Source organism: Hemicordylus capensis, chromosome 3 (assembly GCF_027244095.1).
Source record: "Hemicordylus capensis ecotype Gifberg chromosome 3, rHemCap1.1.pri, whole genome shotgun sequence".
NCBI lineage: Eukaryota > Metazoa > Chordata > Lepidosauria > Squamata > Cordylidae > Hemicordylus > Hemicordylus capensis.
In genome coordinates this window covers 224,065,877-224,086,589 of record NC_069659.1, presented here as the reverse complement: position 1 = coordinate 224,086,589, position 20,713 = coordinate 224,065,877, and the positions used below count along the sequence as shown (strand labels likewise).

Here is a 20,713-nt window from a genome sequence, read left to right as displayed (position 1 = left end):
GCTCCTTGGACCGAACTTTCGGGCTCTGGTCTGGTCTCCCGCAGGCCTGGGGGGCCAAATGCTGGCCGGGGGCGGGGCAAGGAGCAAATACTGAGTGGTCTGCCTGTGCCAAACCGAGTGGCTGAGCTTGCCGGCACAATTCGTGCAAGCAACGGCCGGGCAGGCAGTGAGAGTTGGCTGCAGTGCTGCCTGCCCTGCCCCGTACAGCCAGACTCAGCATGCACAGTGGTGACGAAGCGAGGGGAGGAGGAGAAGGTTACTGAACAAGCTTCCGCCTGCCCAGCCGTTCAACTGGACCTTGCATACATGACGCGCAGCCATTCAACTGGCTTGTACACATGACACCCATCTCTCTCCCTCCTGAAGGAGCTGGCTCTCCTTCAACAGTAAAAGGAGCGGTTTCCTCCTTTCTCTTCTCCCTGACTCTTCTCCACTCTGTCCCCGCTCCTTCTGCTGGTTCCTTTACTGGCTCCTTCCTCATCTTCTTCCCAGGTTGTTCCCAGTGATTGCTCTGCTCCTGCTTCCTCCAACTTCCATACTAAGCAGACCACCCCACTGTTTCCTGCCCCCATCAGTATCAACACTAGTGAGGAGGAACGGGAGGAAGGAGGAGTGTGAGTTGAGGCCGCAGGAGCTGGGCTTTATTCGAGGCAGCAGGCTCAGCAGCTGCCTTAGGAGGAGGGGGCGGGGTAGCAGCAGCATGCGAACTGGCGGATGAAGGGAGAGGCAGTAGAGACGACTGCCTATGGCGGCAAAATTCCCTCAGCAGAAAATTTTGTTCAGTGAATTTTTTTTAATGTTTAAAACTGCTGACGCGCAGGAGTGCAGTGGTGAGGGCGCCCTCGCACCCGCCCAACAGCCTCCCAAATTATGACAGCAGTGGGTTGGGGCAAGACAAATCTGCGGGTGCATGGCATGGAGAGAGCAGCAATACTCCCAACCCAAGCCCACCTACCTCTCAAATGACTGCAATTGCGAAGTCGGGCAATTGCAGTCATTTGGGAGGTGGGTGGGCTTGGGTTAGGAGGGGTATTGCCACCCACCCCATGCACCCACAAATTTGTCTTGCCCCAACCCGCTGCCGTCATAATTTGGGAGGTGGGCGGGTGCACGCGCAGCAGCAGTTTTAAATGTTTTAAAAATTGATTTAAACTCCCCCCCTCCTTCCTCCCTTGCTACTGGGGTGGCAAATTTTTGGCCACTTTCTGGTGGCAAAGAGCTTAATCTGCCCCTGGGCATGTGGGGAGAAGAAATGCTGCTGCATCAGCAGAAAAGCAGGGAACTTGGAAGAAGATTTGCTGCCTGGTAAGCTGGTTCTTGCCACCTCCATGCATTTCTCCCCCCTTCCCCCACTGCCCATGCTTCCTTAAGAGGTTCTTTACTGTGTTTCTCTTTCCTTCCCCCACCTTTGTTGGAATGGAGGTGATAGAGGTAGAGGGGAGAGTGGAAGCCTGGAAGGACTGTTTCCTTGCAAAATGTGGTATGTGCTGCACAGTGGGAAGTTTCTTGTTCAAAATCCCTTCTAAAAATACAAAATTAAAATTTAAAAAACCCACCTTTTCCTGAGCATAATTCTGGTGTAAAAAGTAATGCATTAAGCTCATTTAAATGGTAGGATTGCCCATGCAAAATGTGGTGTCCCTCTCCAAGTCAGTGGGAAGTTTCTCATTCAGAATCTCTCCTTCTCCTTCTCGTTAAAAACTTCCAACTTCCCCTGAGCATGTTCTGGAGTAAAAAAAAAATATTTATTTATTTATTTATTTATTTATTTAAAAACAGTGCACTGCAGCTTATCTGGTGGTGGTTGCAGCAGGGTGGCACCACAATTACCAAGGTGCAGCACTGAGTTTGGCGCAATGTTTGATGAGCTCTCTCCCTCGGTGGCCCCCTGGAAATATGTCTTTGTGTGCTAGGAAACCTTCAAAAACTTATTTCAGGCCAGCAGAACAAGAAATGTGGGCAGGAAAAATGGCTGCCTGCAAGTAACATTCTAATGCACAGGGTGCGTTATTTATTTTATTTGACATATTTTTATACCGCCCCAAACTCACATCTCTGGGCGGTTTACAACAAAGCATTAGTCTGGATGCTGCTAGGTATTATTAAATATTATGACATGGTTATTGCTGCTATTTCTTTAAGAGCCTTGTAAATACCCACTTACCTTGTTGCCCATGGTGAATAAATGTTACCTCCAGTGGAACAGGCAGGGACAGTCAGGTTTGTTTGTATTTTTAGGCCTAATATGAGTGAGTAGATGAGCTTTTAAAAAAGTTTAGTAATGTTTGTGGATGTATTTGTCAGTGGAAGAAAAAAATGGAGAGTGGGGAGACAGAAGGGGCAATGTGCATTTCTGGTGGGTGAGCTGCTGCGTGAGCTGCACCCCACATGCTAGATTTCTGAAACAGAAATGGGGGGGGGCTGGCAACTTATCTGAGGAGGCACTTGCCCCCCTCTTGCTCCCCTTCTGGAGCCACCCTTTTATTATCATCATCACAGGTAAGTTGCGATGATGATAATAATAATTTATTCCAGCTGAACGCAACCACTTTTCTTGCAAGCAGTTCTCTTGGTTGGCCAAGAAAGAAAGAAAAAAAAGAGGGAATTTTGGATTATAAAGAAAGTGAAACTTGTCTGCTAGAAGCTGAAAGCACTGAGGACAAAAGGAAAAAGTCCAGTGCCTGCAGCAGCCTCTGGGGAATGTGCCTTTTATCTTCTGTGTGATGAGCCAGGCTCCATCCTCATCACACACAGGGCAAATATGGAGATGGAGGCACAGGGCCAGGCACTGGAGGGGGAAAACACAGCTACAGTTGACATCTATTTTGCTGTAGGAGGAATAATAGACCTTTTCAGGTTTCATTGTTGTCTTTGGACGAAGCGGGCCATGGGGGCTTTGGGGAGTGCAAGGATGTGGTGGTGAACTTCAAACAGGAAGCAAACGATGTACTGAGAAGTCACATTTTAATTGTATAAATATGAAATAACACGAGCATAACAAAGGAACGCCATTCGCATCCAAGAGAAATAGAAAAGCAGGCTTTGGCTATGGAAAATCCCAGGATTGCTGACAGAAGACCTGGTTCAGCTGAGCTTTAAAAGATGTGCTTAAAAATTTAGGCATTTGAGGACTTGTTTACACAACCAATACCCAATGGTTGTAAGTATGTCCCACTCTAGAGAAGCAAGGGATTCCAAGGTGGCTCAGCCATATGCCCAAGGTGACTATATTGGAGCATGGGCATCTGGTGGGGCAGGGGGCAGTTGCTCCCCCTGAATTGAGCTGAATTCAAAGGGCTTACTCCCAGATAAGTGGGTATAGGATTGCAGCCTTTGTCCCCTTCCCCCTGGAAAAGGTCTTGCAGACACGCATGTCTTGGAGTCATTCTCAGGTCACTGTGTTTCTCTAGGGAACTGCAAACACTAGCCCCAGAGATAAAAGCCCTGCTCTCACTTAGCGAGGCTCTCCACACAAGCAGTGGTGGAGGGGTTTGGTGGAAAGAGCGGGTCAAGCCCACACTCCCTGCCACGAGTATCCGCCTAGCCCTATCATCTGCATAGCTCATCACGGAGCTGGTAAGAACATAAGAACAGCCCTGCTGGATCAGGTCCAAGGCCCATCTAGTCCAGCATCCTGTTTTGCACAGTGGCCCACCAGATGCCACTGGAAGCCACAGGCAGGAGTTGAGGGCATGCCCTCTCTCCTGCTGTTACTCCTCTGCAACTGGTACTCAGAGGCATCCTGTCTTTGAGGCTGGAGGTGGCCCTTAGCCCTCCAACTAGTAGCCAATGATTAACCTCTCCTCCACGAAGTTATCCAAACCCCTCTTAAAGCCATCCAGTTTGTTGGCTGTCACCACATCTTGTGGCAGAGAATTCCACAAGTTGATTATGTGTTGTGTGGTAGGGGCAGCAGGGATTGGGGAAGTCCCAGAATGCCCTGTGTAAGTGTGTGGGGCATTCTGGAGAGACCCCCGAGGCCGGGAGGCTTGTTGCAGCCTCTGGTCAGGAGTCCCCTCATGAGTTGTCGTGGCACAGAACCACACCAACTCATGATCTAATGAATGGGGTTAGCAGAGCCCTTGCTCTGCTAACCTCATTTTAGAGGAGGGATACTTTGGAGGGCTAGCAGTCGCATAGCTCCCAGTGCTACACACGACCTCCCCAAACTGGGCTAGGCTCCCTTAGCCCAGTTTGGCGAGGTCTTGAGAATAGCCTCAGTGGATCTCTTACTCAGTCTGGAGTGACCAAATGATGAGGCAAGAGCACCTGATCTAGTCAACGCTTAGATTTAGAGCATCACTTTAATTTGAGCCAGATACCTACTTTATGCAGGACACCAAATGAGAGCGATGGGAGAGCTACAGCTGCTTATCTTTTCACACTCACATATTCTAATTATCGCTCCACTCCTGTCAATCACTTTTTAAAGCCCAAGGAACCACGCTCCACGTGGGATTCCTAAGGAGGGGCTTTAGAATGGAGCAGAGTTTGGCTGTTAAACTGACTAACTGTAAGAACAGATGTCCAGATAGGGCTCAGAGAAGCCAGGAGACAGGGATGGACAGGGCTAGAGAGAGGGTCTCAAGAGAGATAGGGCCTGTTCTGGAACTGGTAGGGTTCCAGGGAACGACTGGGTAGGATAGGATCTGTGTCTATAGGTGACAGGTGATCCCACTGTAGCTACCTCTGTCGGATTGTTTTCTATCTGACCATGTACACTATGTAGAATGTCTGCCAGTGGGTGAAGTCTGCGTGTCACAAATCTTACATCATACCATATCTTCACTATAGCCAAGCCATGTCATAGCTGTTATAGAAACCATTACCAGTGTGGAGCCCTGCTTTGGCCGAGAGAAAGCTTTAAGCTGCTTGTACATAATAATCACACTTGTTTTTGTTTTAAAGTTCATCCTGTGTCCAGTGTGTTATACTTTTTTCTCACAGAGCCCTCAGCTACTCTACTAGGGGATAAAAACCCAAGCAGAAAGAACTTGGTGGTGGCAGCAAAGACTAGATAAAGAGAAATTGAAATAAATACATTTTTCTTGGTAACAGCGGTCCACATAAGTATAAGGTTGTTAACTTCTCTAGTTTTGGGTACAGACCCCCTTCACTAGCCGTGTCCTAGGCTGACAAGTAGGGTGCTGCTTGTCACACCCTCTCTTCAGCACTCCTGGAGGGCAAATACCGTAAAATCCCCACTACACATCGTCTGTGCCCTTGTGGTGTGGAAGAAATTGAATCGATAACGCATGTGCTTTTTATATTGTAGATTTTATCCCAACTTAACGCTATTTCTCCTCTTTGATTGTAATATATGGGTCATTCTGATGATTTTTAAAATGTATATTTTCTCTTAGCAGATCATACGTTTCAGGTTACTTATAATGTTGCCAATTTCTGTTTTTCAGCATCTAGATTGCGATGGCCAATGGTTCGATTTCAACTGATTTATTAGTTACTGTTAATTGTTTTAAATTTTTTTCCCCTGCTGGCCTCTGGCAGAAGATCATTAATTCACCTGATCTAGACTGTAGTTGTTGACTCTCAACTCATGTCTTTCTTCAAATCACCTCTTGAATGTGTAAACTACTCAGATGTTAAATGGGCCCAGAGGGTATTATTCCTGGATAACTGAACAGGAAAATAGTCATTCATTGTAAATATCAGTATTTCATGTTAAGCATGCACTTGGGCTATATTCACACGAACAAAGGTTAATAGTTAAATACTTTGCTTTTAGCAAATTAAATTAGAAATATAAATTAAATATATATATTTTTAAATCAAATTTCTATTTTCAGCCTATTGGCTTATGAGATTACCCTGCCTTCCATATGTGTGTCTGAGTCCATCCATGTGTCTGTCCCCCTCATCAACTTCACAATGCCTGTACCAATATGAACCAAATCAGGTACAGTTGTAGGGACACATAGGGACACCTCAACGGCATAGTGATGATGTCATCCACCCCAGTTCAAGATGGCGGACATGTAAACTTTTGAGACTCAAGTCAGCTAACTTGTGAACTGCCTAACTAATTTGAACCAAATTTTCGACAGCTGTAGGGACACATAGGAATTAGGGATGTGCATTTCGTTTCGGGCACAGATCGTTCTGTGCCCGAAACAACGAATTTCGGGTGATTCGGAGCCGATCCGAATCACCCATGAGGACCTCCGAAATGTTCTGTGCCCGATCCGAATCACCCCGATTTCGGGAAAACAAATTCGGGTGATTCGGACCTCCGTGGGCATGTCTGCAGCCTCCATTTTGTGGCTGCAGAATTGCCTTCTTCTTCCCCCTCCATTTTCATTCTGACAGCTCTTTGAATTTCCCGCCTTTTTTTCTCCATTGACTTCAATGCAAAAAAATTTTCCCATTCACCTCCATTGAAAATAAAAGTTCCTACCTGCAGAGGAAAATGACCAAATAAGGTTTGGATAGTAAATCACACCCTCCCATTGGCCAGGTACAGGTGGAGGTAGGGTCAAGGGTGGGGGTGATTTTTGGAGGGCTTTGCAGGAGGGTATTTAAGGGGCCACCAGTAGCCATTTTCTTCCTTTCTGCTGCCTTGCGTGGGAGAAGAGACACAAGAGAGAGATCTGCTGCCTTGCTTAGTAAGTCTTGCCTCCATTTTGATTTTGGATTTTTGTGGGTGCTGTTTTTCTGCATTTACGCCAGTGCTCTGCCTTGTTGGTTGGTTTTCTGCTTTATTTAAGCAATTTTTAAAATAAAGAGAGAAGAGGGTGGAAATTTTTTTTAAAGACACCTCTGCCTTGCAGAGGTTTCCCACTGCTCATTTTTAAATCCTTGTTGGGGCTAGAAGAGGGGGAGAATTTTTTTTTTTTTAAGGAAACCTCTTCCTTTCAGGGGCAAACCACTTTTCAATTTTTAATCCATTTTTGGATTAAAAGAGGGTGATTTTTTTTTTTTAAAGAAACCTCTGCCTTGCAGAGGCAAACCCTCTGCTCATTTTTTAATCCTTGTTGGGGCTAGAAGAGGGGGAGAATTTTTTTAAGGAAAGGAAACCTCTTCCTTGCAGAGCAAACCTCTTCCCATTTTTTAAAAACCTTTTTTGTGAAGAGAAGAGGAATAGATTTTAGATTTTTTTTAAAAAAACATCTGACTGCCTGCAAGCATTGCCAGCCTGCAGCCCTTGGTGGGAAAGGAGGGGTTTTTTTCTCCTTTTGAATCCCCCCACCCTATTTTTTGCCAAACCACTTTTTGGGGCAATTTTTTTCTGCGGAGAGTCACTGCTGCCTGTCCCTGCCTGCCTGCCTGCCTGCCTGCACTCCAGGCCCGCCTGTGTGACCACCAGACCACACCCTCAGAGGTGGACGCCAGAGACCCGGCGTTGGAGAATCCTACACCTGAGTGAGATTGGCCCAGCCATTTATATTTTACACACACACACAACACACAGACACACGCACGTCACACACGGCGTTCTAATCTGTAGTGTTCCGTTCCTTTAACTGTGCGTTTGGGGTTTATTAATTTTTCCCTGTTTTTAGGTTTTTGGGGTTTTCACTTTTCTCTATAAGTGTTGTGTGATAGTTGTAAGATTGGGTTTTAAATAAATAGTGTTTTAAATAAATAGGGTTTTAAAGTGTTGTGATAGTTGTAAGATTGGGTTTTAAATAAATAGGGTTTTAAATAAATAGGGTTTGTGTGTAGCCTTCCCCGGTAGCTAGCTATTAGGAGGAGGTTCAACTGTAGAGTAGCAGTAGACTGTAAGAGTGGCCTGGCCTAGTAGTGCTGCAACTTTATATTTCTGTTGCTGCTTTTGTGTATTTTGCAGAAATATTTTTTAAGGGCCTAGTCTGCCCACAGTTACTTTTCCATTTTGTTTGCCTGTGTAATTGACACAGAGATAATTTTTTGAAACATTTTTGTAACTGTGTGTTACTTTCAGACCACAGAGAGAGTAACTTTCCCCTGTGGTGGAGTGCGTTCGATACATTAGTAACAACAACACAAGTTACTTGCAACAAATAAATTCTCCAGTCCATTCCATTCAAAGTGACCAACAGTCAGAGAAAGATAATATAACTAAACTTACTTTCACTTCTACTGACTAAGTGCACTGCACAGGCTCCAGCCTTAAATAACTCCTCCTGCACCTGTGCACAGCACAGCAGCTGAGCTAGTATCTTAATTTTTAATTTTTATATTTTTTTGTTGCACAGCCTGCTTCTGTTGTATCGCGCATCAAGTAACTCCCACTGTCTCCCAGTCCCTCTGTGACTGACTGACTGTGTCGTGTGATACACATTCATTGCACGGCAACTTCTGACTGGGATCTTGCAGCAACAGCATTTGTGCCAACAACAACAAGCCTTAAGCAAGGAGGCATTGTAAAGTCACCGGCACCGCAGCACATCCACTGTTTTTCTGGCCCTCTAGTATACTTGCTGCCCCCTGAGACAACTACCCCTTCTTCACATTTTGAAATTTTAAAAAAAGTTTTAAAAAGCAATGGTTGGGAGGACAGCAGGAAAAGGGAGGGCGCAAGTAAGTGGGAGGCTTGTCTAGCCTACAGCTGGTCGTGGCAGGGGGTGGCAAGAGGGGCCTACTCCCCAAGTCACCCCCGGCCCTGCTTCGGCGCGCAGGCTTGACTTCTTCTCGGGTCAGCCTGGCCCTATGCCAGGGCCTGCGGCCAGGCAGGATTTAGGGGGGGGGGGGCCTCCCAGATTGCCAGGGAAGAAGATCTTCCTGTGGCAGCTGAGGAGGTGGTGCTGGTGGAGGAGGTTGGCAGTCCAGCCAGATCCACCTTGCGGACCCCCCAAACGGTCACTATGGGGGTTGGTGGGGGGGCTCAGTCTGGCATCTGAGGGGGCTCAGGAGGAGGGAAGATCTTCTCCTGCCCCTGGGCCTTCCCATGCCAGCGCTGAGGGCATCGGTGGTGGTATGCCCGAGAAGGAACCAGCAAAAGTTCCACCAACAAAGCGACCTCGTGTCGCTGGGGAGTCTGGCAGTGTGGTCTGGGATCACTTTGAGCTTAGCCCTGGTGATCCCACCCATGCTGTGTGCACCCACTGCAAGGCACTGGTCAGCAGAGGCAAGGACCCTATGCACTTCACAACCTCGGGGCTGTGGTCGCACATGCGTCGGCGGCACCCAGGTGTGGAGACCTCTGCTGGCACTGGCAGTAGGCCCGGTGCCTCACCTGGTAGCAGAAGCAGTAGTAGTGACAGCAGCAGCAAGCGGCCAGCAGCTAGATTGATTCATTCCCATACTCGTCATAGTAATAAAGGAGAGAGTGAGAGAAAGTGAGAGTGTTAGGGTCATTTAGAGTTGAGAGTACTATATGCTGCATGAATGAATGAATCAATCTAGCACTCTGCTGCACCCAAGAAAACCCTCAGAAATTCACAAAAAATCAACCCTTTGTCCCACCCCCCTGAAATTGCGGTGGCAGCCTACACCCATTAGGCACTACCACCCCACCCCACTCTTTTGGGGCAGATACACTTTCTGCCCCCAATCTGCCCCAAAGACACAAAAACTTCAAAAAATCACAAAAAATCAGCCCTTTGTCCCATCCCCCTGAAATTGGGGTGGTAGCCTACACCCATTTGGCACTACCACCCCACCCCACTCTTTTGGATCCAGGGTCCTTTTTGCTGATCCGAATCGATTCGGATTCGGATTAAATCCAAATCCGAAACGAATTGGGGGTGATTCGGGTCAGCAAAATTCGGGCACAGAACAGAACAAAGGTGATTTGGCTTGGGTCCCGAGCTGAATCACCGAAAACCCGAAATGCACACCCCTAATAGGAATGCCTCAATAGTGTAGTTTGTGATGATGTCATCCACCTGAATTCAAGATGGTGGACACATGAATATTTGAGGAGCAAGTGGTCTAGCTTCTGGACTGTCTAACCAATTTGAACCAAATTTGGTACAGTTGTAGTGAGTACAGGGACCCCGCTATGGCATAGTTTGTGATGATGTCATTCACCCCGATTCAAGATAGCGACATGTAAACATGTGAAGAGCAAGAGAGCGAATATGAACCACTTAACCCAGTGGTTCCCAAACTGGGAATCTCCAGATGTTGCTGAACTACAGCTCTCATCAGCCCCAGCCACAATAAATTGTAGCTGGGGGTGATGGGAGGTCTGGTTCAGCAACATCTGGAGGCCTGCAGTTTGGGAACCACTGGCCTAACCAATCGGAACCAAATTCAATCAATCAATACTTTATTACATTCACAGACCAGCAGTTATTGAGCCACATTTGCTACAGTTGTAGGGACACATAGCGACACCTTAGGGGCGTAGTTTGTAATGATGTCATCCACCCTGATTCAAGATGGTGGATGCATGAACATTTGTGGTACAAGTGGGAACTGATTTGGACCAAATTTGGTGCAGTTGTAGGGACACAGAGGGACACCTCAAATAATAGTTTGTGATGATGTCACCCACCCCAGTTCAAGATGGCAGACCACTGAACATTTGAGAAGCAAGTGGGCAAACCTGTGAACTGCCTAACTGATTTGGACCAAATTTATTCCAGTTGCAGGGGTAGTGAAAGGAAAGTAGACAGATTAGTTCTTACTAATCAGGGTATAATTGGGGTTTATGCCATAGGTTCCTGCAGCTTCTGAATTGGCCAGGTATAAATATTGGGAAGCTGACTTTTATAACTGCTTTCATCACAAACACAAAGTAATCTTATGTAGATTTAACTAAGAATTTATTCAGAAACAACTCCATTTTTCCTTCTCCTTCTCCTTCATTTTCCTTTCTGACTTCACCCTCCCTTACAGGATCCCTCCCTTGGACAAACGTCTCAACAAAACATAAAAGATTACTAGATATAATACAGCACATCCCTCCCCTTTATAACAACCAGGATCAAAATAATTTAAAATTCAGTGACAAAGTCCTGAAGTCTTTTAGGTGGTCTCCTGTTATGCATACTTCTCCTAATTCTTGGGTCCTCTGGCATAAGAGCTGTTAGTGATTTTCTCTCTCCTGGTACTGATGATTGCCCAACACTTTCATCAGTCTCCTCTGTGAGGTCCAAACTGGAGGCAAGATCAAATTCCTCTCCAGTTTCTCTCTGGAGATCAGACTCCCTTCCCTCTTGTCTCATAGTATGCATGCTAGAAAGTCTCAAACTGTTCCATTTCTTCCCAGGATCTCCTCAGGTTTCAATTATTTGTTTTGGTTCAGAATATCAGGAACATCCCTTTCTCACTTTATAAGGCAGTTGTACTCGAACAAAGTCCCCCACCTGAAATGTTAGCTGTAGTGTTTTGCACCCCATTTCTGACTCAAATACAATTTGTATTTTTGTTGCTTCTCCCGTACTTGATCACAAATCTCTGCATCCTCAGAGTGAGATGGCACAGAAAGCCCTATCAGTTGTTGCCATTGAGTAAGTTTGGTGGTAGCTTTGTATCCTCTCAGCAGTTAAAAAGATGATTTTCCTGTAGTAGAATGAGGAGTAGTTTGATAAGCAAAGAGAGTTTAATGGATTGCCTCTTTCCAGGGTTGTTGTTGCATAGTAGCCAATTGTAAACTTTCTTCCACTAATCTGTTCATTCTTTCTACTAAGCCAGTCCCTGGTAGGCACAAGGAAATAATCTTGCATTTTATCCCATGGTTATGCAAATATTGCTAAGTTTCAAAGGAGGTAAGCTGTGTCCCATTGTCAGTCACTAGGGAAGATCTTTTCTCAGAAAAATTGAAACTATGAACTGGATCACCTTGTCTAACTTGTCAGCAAATCAAACTTCTGGCCTTCTGGAATAGTAATCCACCATCACTAAAACAAATCTTTGGTGAGTTGGTTACAAAAAGGCCCCATTCTATCCAGAGCAAGTTTTCTCCAGAGGCCATTGGGGTACTCTACTGGATTCAAGGGGGTGGTACAAGTCTTCTGCAATTTGTCACTTATAATACAAGCCATACAGTGCCTAAGTACATTTTCAATTTGTTTGTCCATACCTGGCCACCCAAACCGGTCTCTGATTCACATTTTAGTCAAGCTCATGCCCAGGTGAAATTTGTGAGCAATTTTGATAACTTTTGCTTGTAGGAAGGTTGGCACCACTAAATGAGCAATCCTCAGCATCAGCTCATTGAGAAGAGACCGCTCACTTGCTATGTGCATGTATGGTTGAAGATGTGTGGGTACCTTGTTTTTGCATGGGCATCCATGCAAAATCCATGCATTACCCTCTGGGGTAATGAAGGTTTAAGTTCAGTAAGCACTTGATCAGCATTGAGGGCCGCTTTCCATTCAGAAGATATGATCACCCCATGAATGGAACATAGGAACATAGGAAGCTGCCTTCTACTGAGTCAGACCATTGGTCCATCTAGCTCAGTATTATCTACACAGACTGGCAGTGGCTTCTCCAAGGCTGAGAAAATCCATAAGTCTAGGGATCCATTTGGCTATTCTTGGGGTTCCTCGACTTGGTCCCCAAGTAGTGAATAATGCAGAGAGGGGTTTCTGGTCTGACCGTAAAGTGAATTTTCTGCCCCACAAGTAAGTCCTGAAGTGCCTTACCACCCAGAAACATGCTAGAATTTCTTTTTCAAGGACAGAATACATCTTCTCTGAAGCAGTAAGCATTCTGGAAGCAGAGGCAACTGTAACTTCCCTTTCCCCTTTTTGCTGGGTCAAGACACCACCCAAACCAAAAATTGCATGCATCATTCTTTGAAATACCGAAGGCTGTAGAGGTTAATTCAAGGGCAGTCTTTTGTATTGAAAAAGACCCTCTGGGGTAATGAAGGCTGTGTATTTTCTAGAACTCGTAAACAGAAGCATTTGATGATCAGCACTAAGGCCTCTTTCAGAGTAAGCAGCATTGGATGACAATCCACTACCATATTGGAGTTCACATCTCTTAAATTTATGCACATTTGAAGTGTACCATTTTATTTCCTCACAAGAACAATGGGAGAGACCCATTATGATGATTCAACAGGCTCTATGATGTTAGAATGCTGTAGTCCCAAGGGTACGTCTTTAAGTATTTGGCACAATATTATGGGTATGTTCCTCACTTTGTGTTATACAGGTACTGTATTTGCCTTCATCTGAATTTTATGTTTGAAATGTATGGCAGTGCCAGGAGTATTAGCAAAAACATCTGAGAAATCAGCAATCATATCAGCATATGGATGCTCCATCATCTGTAATACAGGTTCCATGCTATTTGGCTCTAACACTCTCCGTAGATCTTTCTAATGTTTCCAGCCCAATATTGCAGTACATCCTTTGTATTCCAGGACAGCAGTGATTAATGGCAACAGGGGAACCTCCATGTCCCCATGGGTGGATGTCTGAAGGCTGCAAGTGCAGATATGATGTAGTGAGGAGTTTCTCATTAAAACGATGGGAAATCAGCCATCATCCGCACTTCATGGCCATTAAGTTTTACTTGACAATGTGGAGAAGCAGGCTCTGATTCTGTCACTCTTAAAATGTTTTCTGGAAATCTGCCTCATCTTTATCATATGGAGAATCAGCAATAGAGTGGACAGCAGACTTGCAAAGCTTGGTAAAGTGTCCCCCCCCCTTTTTTTTCTTTTGCACATGTTGCAAGTGACCATTCGTGTACAAGAGTGAGCAAAATCGGCTTTGTGGGCAGAGTGTCCACATGGGTAGCACTGGTAGCTCCGCCTTTCTTGTGCTGCCACTTTTGGGGTGGTGCCATATGAGAAGATTGGGTTTGGAAGGACTTAGACCAGGGGATCATTTCATCAGTAAGGTTGGCAAACTCACAGGTTACACTGAAGGCACACAATGCTGTGACATACTAGAATAGAACTTGTAACATTCAACAATCACATTCAAAGTAGGGTTGAAATGAACATCTAAGGCTTGAAGAGCAGCTTCATAAGAATTGGTATCCCCTTCCAAGTTGGCAGCCACCTAATGGCACAGCGGGGAAGCAACCTGCCTAGAGAGCAGGAGGCTGTTGGTCCGAATCCCCGCTGGTGTGTTTCCCACAATATGGGAAACTCCTATATTTTGTACAGTGAAGAGCATTTCCCACCCTCCTAGCCATCTCTATAACTTTATCCAAGGTAAGCGATATAGGAAGGTTCTGAAAGGCATCATCTCGTACTGCACAGAAGGCAATGGTAAACCACTCCTGTATTCTACTAAGAAAACCACATGGCTCTGTGGTCTCCAGGAGTCAACACTGTCTTGGCACAATCTTTCCTTTTTTCCATGTTGGCAGGAAAAGGCAAATGGTTATATATTATTTGGCCTTCTGGGCCCAGGCAGTGAAGCAATATAGCCTTCTGCTTTGCTGGAGGAAAACCAGGGGTCTGCATGGTGAGGAAGCAATTGCAGAAACAGAACCTCAGTTGGGAAGAGCAGGTCCTCCTGGGGTGGGCAACAAAAAAGGTGGTGGTGGGATCTGAACCATGCTGCAGTGGGTATCCAGTGAACAACAGAGTCCAGGAATGACAACAAAAGTACCTTCAAGGGTTGTGCAGATCAGGATGCTGGAGAAACACTCAGCAGCAGCAATAATAGAAAGCAGTTCAGGAATGCAGGCCCAGTAATGCAATGCAATGCAATGAGCTTGCAGGAACATTCACAAGCTTTGAAGGTTCGCTTATCAGGTTCAAAATCTCTTCGCCAAATGTTTTATAATTGTTTCCCTCACAAACACAAAGTAATCTTATGTAGATTTAACTGAGAGTTTATTCAGAAACAACTCCATTTTCTCCTTCTCCTTCCCTCCCTTTTCCATTCTGACTCCCCCGCCCCGCCCCCCTCTCTCTATAGGATCCCCACCTGGACAGACATCTCAACAACAAAACACAAAAGATTACTAAACAGAATACAACCTTCTACCTTTGCCTCCTGCTCAAGAAAGCAGTGTCTCTTGCCAGCTGTATGTCAGCTTCCAACTCTAGCAACTGTATTCAGGGACCCTGAGCAGGAGAACACACACTTTGGGTCTAACACAGCCATGGCCAATCACTGGCCCAACTTGGTCCAAAGAGGATCTTCATTTCTTTCTTTTCACATAGCTGGCTCCTTTAATTATTATAATCGTCATTATTAATAGTAATCATAATAAAAAGATTCAGGCAGCTGGGAATCAAAAAGGGTTTCCTGCCAAGTCTGATGCCAAACACTGGAACCTTTTCTCTGACACTCCCTGAATGTTTTCAAACATCAGCACAACTGTGAAACTAGACCTCTTCCTTATGTAAACCAAGAGACATGAGATTTCACAGGAAACCAACATTTGGTGGGACATCACAGAATTTTTGTGCATGAAGGATTACATAAAACAAACAGCCTCGATGACTACAAAGGCAAGTTGCATTGATTCACTATCTGGAAATCCAGTCTTGTTTAGGTCTGTTCACAGTTCAGTTTTTGCTTGTTCTCCAAGAAGCTGAAACATGAAAGTTCAGTATCGCTCTTCACAGTGAAGCCGGAAAGAAGAGCAAAAGAAAGTCAGTACTGGAATGAGTTCAATGGGAAGGATGCACTTAGAGTGGTAATTTTCTGTCAACCCCCCCCACCACCCGCCGCCCTTTATTGCAACATATCATTACTCTGGCTTTATCCTTTTCCATTTGGCAAAGTCTGACCCCCTTTCCCCCTCTGTTCCTCCCAGAGCAAAAAAGCCAAATGTGGCTCCATTTCAAATAGTATCAGACCCTGCCAACAGCAAGAATAAATAACTGAAAAGTCTCACAATTCGTTTCACTTACCCCAACTTTTTTCAAAAAATTTTAAACACACACAATAGGCCCAAACCTTCAAGGATGGCGCCAGGAATACTGCATTTTTGATCTCCTCTCATAGTAAAATAAATAGAATGATAGAACTTTCAAGAGGTAGTGTACAAAAAGGGACTGCTAAGGATTTCAGAGAAACCAATCCTTTTAAAAAGGGAGCTAGAACTATAGATCCAAACAAATAGTGGTTATTCCACACCTACCAATGGAAGGCACCCCAAGCAGAAGATACTTGTCCCTCCTTGCTTTAGCTCCTAGGACATTAAAAGATATTTAGCCCCAGGTGCAAAGGAGTAGGTAGCCCACCATCTGGGCAATTGTCATGCCATACTTACCAGTCGAAGAAGGCACCCCAAGCAGAAGCCGCAGTTGCCCGCTACTGACTCCATTGTTGATTGTTACTATTATGCTCTCTGTGTGTCATTTGATTTTATTCAGTGATTGTACTTAAAACTAAGTTTAACATTCATATTTAAATTTATTGTATATCACTTTGAATACAAATGTGGAAAAGTAGTTTATACATTAGAGATAGATAGATAGATAGATAGATAGAGAGAGAGAGAGAGAGAGAGAGAGAGAGCAATGTCATACATATACATAGTGCTTGATCGAATAACAGCATGATAGACCACCTTAAGTGGTGCAGCAGGGAAATGTTTGACTAACAAGCAGAAGGTTGCCGGTTCGAATCCTCACTGGTACTCTATCAGGCAGCAGCGATATAGGAAAATGCTGAAAGGTATCTTCTCATATTGTGCAGGAGGAGGCAATGGTAAACCCCTCCTACCAAAGAAAACCACAGGGCTCTGTGGGTGCCAGGAATTGAAATAGACTCGACGGCACACTCTACCTTTAATATTCCACAGATCCCCATGTCTGAAATTTTGCTCTTTGGAGGAGAGGCCTGTCTGATGCTAATGTCAAATGTTGCTCGTTTGCAACCTAAAAACCTGCATTATACTTTTGCATTCTCTAATGCAGCAGGAGATGAGACAGCCATGTCTTTCCCCATACATTCCTTCTTCAGCCCTGTCTTCTACTCCCTGCTCTCACCAGCTGTAATGAGCAGAGCTCTAGATGAGCCACAAACAACAGGGGGAAGGATCAGACATGGCTGGACCAGAGGAGCAACAAGCAGAAGTTAATACAGCTGCCTTATCTACTGCAGGAATGTAAAGGTCTAGTGGAGATCTCTCATTTTCAACCTGACAATTTGAAATATAAGGCTGCTGAAGAAGAAGACGAAGAAGATGAAGACAGTGGGGATTTGAGGAGTATTGTATGCCCATCCAGATAGTTTCCCCCTTAAAGATGGGTTTCTTCTATTTTTAGAGCTCAGCTGGGAGAAATCAGGTAAAAAATGGACATTTGCAGGAGATAATATTACGGTTTACGGTATCCTTTGAGAAGATAGCTTATGTCCCTGTGGAACAGGGGAGATTGAAGATATGGCTCATGTTCTCTTCTACTGTCAGCTTTATAGAGATAGCAGATCTAAGCTTATTTCCTCAGAATTTGCTTCATAGCCAGACCTTGATGATGATTCCTATTTAACCCTTCTTCTAGCTGACCAGAATGAAGCCAGATTATATAAGGCTGCCAAATTCTGTTCTATTGCCGGCAGGATTCGACTGGAAGTTATTAATAACACATAGTTTGCAGAAGGGTATGCTTAATAATGAGAATGATAATTGTGCTATATCTGATTGCAGCATTGTTTTGTGGCTAATGGGCTCAGTAGTTGTGTTTTAATTCGTCAGTTGCCTTTATTAATGTTAACTGCTATTTTATTATAAGTACTAGTAGTTTTTGAATTTATTTTAGTTTACTATTTTGCTTGTATTTTTCTTTTAAATGTCTTTACTTGTACTTTTTGTTTTTTCTCTGGCCAATGACCGCACTAAAAACGGACTGACCTAGCAAATGCCACCTCTACCCCCACATTAGCATGGTGTGGGAAACATGGTGTTGGTAACTTTGTGTTTGCCTCCTAACATATAGTTCTGCCTTTTAGCAGAAGAAAAAGCAGCTGACTTGTTTTTAAAAGTGTACCTTTTGTTGATGGTATGTTTTCTATGGTTCTATAATCTGCATTTCATAAATTATATCTGTATTTTTTAAATCTGTGAGAATCCTAGCATTCTTTATTGTTAATGAAAAGAGCCATCTACAGCTTCTTCTACGCACATGTGCTGTTTCCCTCACTGAACTGAAACTAGTGCTTGCGCAGTGCCTTCTGTCGTGGTCTGTAAAGCCAAAGATAACACAAAATATTCTCCTTCCCAAGTTTTGCAAATGGCTGATTTAGAATTCAAAAAGCGGTTTTAAAATAATGTTTTATTTCAAGTGGACACATAAATAAATTCATCTAGGGTCTAAGGCAATGCTGAAGGGCAAACCAAGCATTTGGCTGGCTAACAGTCATAAAGCTGAAGTCCCAAGGAATTAAGTCTTTATGAAAATGCATTTGTATCTGTCTGATTTCATACTTAAATGCTGGCAGTCTAATGCTCAAGCTGCATCCAAGGTTAGGAACCCACACATAGATCTGAGCAAACAGAAGTAATGGAAGGACCAGAAAGTAAACGTCAGAAGCACACAGCAATTAAAGCTACAGTAACAACTGGAACCCTAGAATGAGCATAGCAAAAGCAGAGGCATCACCCTCCAAAATGGGGGCAGAAGCTGCCCACTCAGATGGTGCCTACTATTTACCATGATTAGCCCTGACTTCTGTCCCTGTTTCTTATTCTTACTCTTAAAAATGGTTTTTAGGACCCCACACTGTGAATTGGAGTAACAGCCCAGTGTTGATGAATGGAGCATCATAGGTGGGCCAAGATCAATGAATAGATTGTGCTTTCGTTCAAATTGTTAAAAATTAGGATTGGCTGAACGAAATAGTCTGGCTCTGCCCTGAGGAAAAGATGTGGTGGACCAGAAACAGATTGTGGAAGAAAAGACTCCCTCAAAATTTGGGAAAGAAATTCATCATAGGAATGTGCTAGGTGGTTTCAGGGGCAAATTGCTGGTGGGCAAGTGTATTCCTCCCTTAACTGGGACTGTTGCTATACCTGGCATTAAAACCTCTTCTAATATAGATGTGTGTGTGTGAGCGTGTGTGTATAATTCCTTACATATTTTTGCAGAATTGGGCACCACTTTGGCCCCTGCTGACTGAGCAAAGTGGTGGCTCTGTTATGTGTTTGTTTGTTTAATTTATATACCGCTTGACTCCAAAAATTCTAGGCAAGGGGAGCCTTTGGCGGGGGAGAGCAACTGACTCTATCCAATCCCATCATTCCACGTGGGCTTGTGGGTGCAATGTGGGCAGAAAAGAACTGCTTTTTTTGCTGCATGCATTGCCAGAGCATAGATCTTCAAATGTGCTCTATGTTGTAATCTGTTGGATTCAAGTAGCGTTTTTCTCTACTTGTGCTCCAGTTGTCCACCTTGCTGCTTCAGCTCACGTAGTTCTTTTGTATACCACAGGGCCACTTTCGAAGTGAGTCAGAGAGGACGCTTTGGAGTGATTAGATCTACTGCTGTGGTGAGTTCATATTCTTACTCTCCATCAGGGCATCAACAGAATCACTGGCAGAGCCAACTCTAAATCCCTCCAAGGCTTCTTGGAATCCTGTTGGATCCAATAACCTTCTTGGGCGGGCCATCTGAATAGGCCCACCATTCATCCCTGCAAAGGTGGGATGTGTAAGCCTAACCATAACCAGATGGTGGTCCATTCATGACAATGGGGAAATCTCAGGAGTCACCACCCATGAATCACCACCCAGATCAGAGTCAAAGATCAGATCCAGCATGTGACCAGCAACGTGCATCAGTCCAGAGACCACCTGGGATTGGCCCACAGTTGTCATGGCCGTTATTAACTCCTGAGTTGCCCCAGACAAATATTCAAGTCCCCCATCACCATAAGCCTGGGAGACTCCGATGCTAGTTCCTGCATTGCAGCACAGCTGAGGAGTGTGCTGAGCCCTCTTTGTTAAAGTGTCATCCATTTTCATTCTTCTTCTAGGTGAGCCTAAGACTTCCAATCAAGGAACTATGCAGGAATGCAACAGTGAAGCCAACTCAAGCCCCAGGAAGCTCACAATTAACATTACAGGCAGGAAGCAAATAGAAAAGTTTGCATGGTAAGATGAAATAATATTAAGAACAGAAGCTGGCTGGAAACCAGAAGTCACAACTCATCAAAAGGCCATAGCCATGAATTGGAACTTAAGCACAGACTTTGCTGCCCTTTGGAACAATGCCAGATGGAATCCTAATGATGTTCTGTTGCTCTGCTTAAGGCTCATCCTTTTAAAGGAGTTTGAGCATTTTCATCTCTGATGGATATTATCTTTTTCCATATGGAAATAGCCCACTATTAAAAATGAATATGAATGCAATGAAAATTTATATATTGATTTTCAACAAAAGTTCCCAAAACAGTTTACATAGATATAAATAAATAAATCAAATGGTTCCCTGTCTACAAAAAGGTCACAATCTAAAGAAGAAATAAAAGATAGACAATAGCAACAGCCACTGGAGGGATGCTGTGCTGGGGATGGATAGGGCCAGTTGCTCTCCCCCTGCTAATTTATTTATTTATTTATTTGATTATCTATCTATCTATCTATCTGATTTATATACCGCCCTTCCAAAATGGCTCAGGGCGGTTTCCAATTAAAACAAACCACTAAAACAGTAAAGAGCTAAAACAAATTAAAAAACAACATAACAATTAACAATTTAAAAACATTTTAAAACAACAATTAAACAATTACAGTGATTAAAAACCCCAAAATCGGGTTTTGAATTTTAAAATAGACCAAATATTAAAAAAACCCAAATTTAGGAAGCTGAGAAAGCTTGGGTGAAAAGATTGGTTTTCAGGGATTTTTTAAAAAATTGCCAGAGATGGGGAGGATCGTATCTCAGCAGGGAGTG

The 20,713-nt window shown here is 44.3% G+C and overlaps 1 long non-coding RNA gene across 1 annotated transcript in view; it reads left to right on the top strand.

The window, feature by feature from the left end:
- The window catches only part of LOC128348746 (uncharacterized), an 80,792-nt gene extending 60,606 nt beyond the window's left edge, over positions 1-20,186 (top strand). The window contains exons 2-3 of the long non-coding RNA XR_008318292.1: positions 14,784-19,307; positions 19,794-20,186. This is a non-coding gene — a long non-coding RNA (uncharacterized LOC128348746). The remainder of the gene's footprint in view (positions 1-14,783; positions 19,308-19,793) is intronic.
- Positions 20,187-20,713: the final 527 nt, after the last annotated feature.